The 3,125-nt window shown below is 38.7% G+C and overlaps 1 pseudogene; it reads left to right on the top strand.

Annotated features, from left to right (window-relative positions):
• Positions 1 to 228: 228 nt before the first annotated feature.
• Positions 229 to 2,238, top strand: LOC102490680 (60 kDa heat shock protein, mitochondrial pseudogene; annotated as a pseudogene).
• Positions 2,239 to 3,125: the final 887 nt, after the last annotated feature.

Here is a 3,125-nt window from a genome sequence, read left to right as displayed (position 1 = left end):
CACCCCCACAGGGAATAGTTATACAAAGATCCCATCTCTTCCACTTCTCTTTTCAGAATTTGAGCATGCCAACACATGCCAGCATTTGTTTCAAGTTGTTTTGTCTTAGACTCAAACTATATAGCTGGCCACGTGCAATCCAGCCGAGTTAAGTACAATGCCACAGTCTGGCCAACAGAACTGTTTCTGCCAGTTGCTGCCTACCAGCTGCTTCACCACATGTACCCTATGCCACCACTGGGCAAAAATGCTTCAGTTACCAGGGCACTGGCTCCTCATCACTCTGGCTTGTGCCAAAGATATAAAATTTGGTGTGGATTCCCAAGCTGTAATGCTTCAAGGTGTAGATCTTTAAGCCAATGCTGTATCTTCTATCACTGGGGCCAAAGGGAAGAACAGTAATTATTGAACAGAGTTGGGCAAGTCCCAAAGTAACAAAAGATGCTGTGACTGTTGCAAAATCCATTGACTTAAAAGATAAATATAAAAAAGTTGGAGTTAAACTTGTTGGAGATGTTGCCAATAACACAAATAAAGAGACCAGGGATGGTACCATCACTGCTAGTGTACTGACATGCTTGAAGCCAAGGAAGACTTCAAGAAGATTGGTAAAAGTGCTAATTTAGTGAAAATCTGGAGAGGTATGATGTTAGTTTTAGATATTGTAACTGCTGAATTTAGGGAGCAGTCTAAATCTGTGACAGCCCTGAAGAAATTTCTCAGGTTGCTGTAATTCCTGCAAATGGAGACAAATAAATTGGTAATATTATTTCTGATGTGATGAAAAAGGTTGGAAGAAAGGGTATCATCACAGTAAAGGTTGGAAAAACACTGAATGATGAATTAGAAATTATTGAAGGTGTGAAGTTTGATCAAGGTGGTATCTCTCCATACTTGATTAATACATCAAAAGGTCAGAAATGTGAATTATGAGATGCCTATGTTCTATTGAGTGAGAAGAAAATTTCTAATGTTCAGTCCATTTTACTTACTCTTGAAATTGCCAATGCATGGGACCAGCAGTTGGCATAATGGCTGTGTTGCTGGACTCCCATGTAATCAACTGTGATTCGAGTCCCAGATCCAGTGGTTTAAACTCATGCCAGGTGCATGTGCCCGCGTGCCCAAGATCCCAAGAGGAGAATGGAGGAGAAAGGATGCGGCATGGCCATCCTCCCTCGGGGGGGGCGATGATTTCTCGTTCTCTGTCTCTCTGTCTCTCTCTGTCTTTCTGGCGAGTGCACACACCCTATAGCAAAAATCCTCTCCAAAAAAAAAAAAAGAAAAGAAAAGAAAGAAAGAAATTGGCAATGTTCACTGTAAGCCCTTGGTCATAATTGTGGAAGATGTTGATGGAGAAGTTCTAAGTACACATGTTTTGAATAGGCTAAAATATGTTCTTCAAGTCATAGCACTCAAAGCTCCAGGTTTGGGTGACAATATAAAGGATCAACTTAAAGACATGACTATTGCTACTGGTGGTGTGGTATTTGGAGAAAAAGGGTTGATCCTAAATATTGAGGATTTTGAGCCTCACGACTGAGAAAAAGCTGAAGAGGTCATTATGACAAAAGATGATGCCAGGCTCTTTAAAGGAAAAAGTAACAAGGCTCAAATTGAAAAAGGTATTAAAGAAATCAAGCAGTTAGATGTCAAAACTAGTGAATATGAAAGGGAAAAACTGAACAAACATCTGGCACAACTTTCAGATGGAGTAGCTGTGCAAAGGTTAGTAGGACCAGTGATGTCAAAGTGAAAGAAAAGAGACAGAGTTACAGATGCTGTCAATGCTACAAGATCTGCTGTTCAGGAAGGTATCATTCTAAGAAGTGGTTGTGCCCTGTTTTGGGGCATTCTAGCCTTGAACTCACCAACTCCAGCTAATGAAGATTTAAAAAAAAGTATAGAAATTATTAAAAGAACATTCAAAATTTCTTTAATGACCATTGCTAAGAATGCAGGTGTTGAAAGATCTTTGATAGTTGAGAAAATTATACAAAGAACCCCAAAGTTGGTTTTGATGCTATGCTTGGAGATTTTGTGAATGTGGTGGAAAGAGGAATCATTGACCCAACAAAGGTTGTAAGACTGCTTTATTGGAAGCTGATGGAGTGGCCTCTTTGTTAACTACAACAGAATTTGTAGTAACAGAAATCCCTATAAGAAGAGAAGGAGCCTGGGATAGGTAGAATGGGTAAAATGGGTAGAATGGGTGGAATGGGAGGTGATTGCTTCTAATTTCTAGAACAGTGTTTTGCCATTATTCATGAACTGTGTCAGAAAGCTCAACGCAGTCCTCCTCACCAATAACTTCTGAGAAGTCAGTTGCATAAAATAAAACTGAAGAAAAGGCTTGCTGATGTTTAAGAAAATCACTATATCCATCAATTAACTGATTTTAATTGACAATATGTAGTAGTTTACTGCTATCATTGTCCATGCTTACAGATAATTTACTTTGTATTTTAGAATAAAAAGACATTTGTACATTCTTGATACTGGGTGCAAGACCCATGTACCAGTGTACTACTTTCAACTGAAATCACTGAGGCATTTTTACTACTATTTTATTAAAATCAGGATTTTAATGCTTGCCATCACCAGATGAGTTAAGAAGCACCCTTTCTGTGGGAAGTAAGAATAATTGTGTACAAAGTATAAAAATATCCAATTATATGACAACCTTTGTGTAATAAAATTTTAAGGAAAAAAAAGCTGATTCTTTCAAAAGGTGAATAAATTTACAACCCCCTACAAAAATAAAGAAACAAAAAAGAGGACTTTATATAGGAATAAAATCAGCCCATCCTCATGCCCCAGTGATTAAAGGAGCTGGATCCCACATAACCAATCCTGTGGATCTCAGCCTTGGTGGCTTGCAAACCATGTCAGGCACATGTGCGTGGATGCCCCAAATCTCAACACAGTGGAGGAATGAAGTAGAAGGGATTAGAGCATGACCATGCCCCATTGGCAGGTGCTTTCTCCCTGTTCTCTCTCTCTCTCTTTCTCTCTCCATCTTTCTATCTGGACCTCTGTCTCACTCTCTCACTCTCTCTGATAAATTAAACAAACAAAATTAAACCAAAGGTATTACTACAAATCCTATAGATATCAAAATATAA

Source organism: Tupaia chinensis, unplaced genomic scaffold (genome assembly GCF_000334495.1).
Source record: "Tupaia chinensis unplaced genomic scaffold, TupChi_1.0 Scaffold000082_1, whole genome shotgun sequence".
Classification (NCBI taxonomy): domain Eukaryota; kingdom Metazoa; phylum Chordata; class Mammalia; order Scandentia; family Tupaiidae; genus Tupaia; species Tupaia belangeri.
The sequence above is the reverse complement of the archived record's forward strand: the minus strand, read 5'-3'. Positions and strand labels throughout refer to the sequence as shown.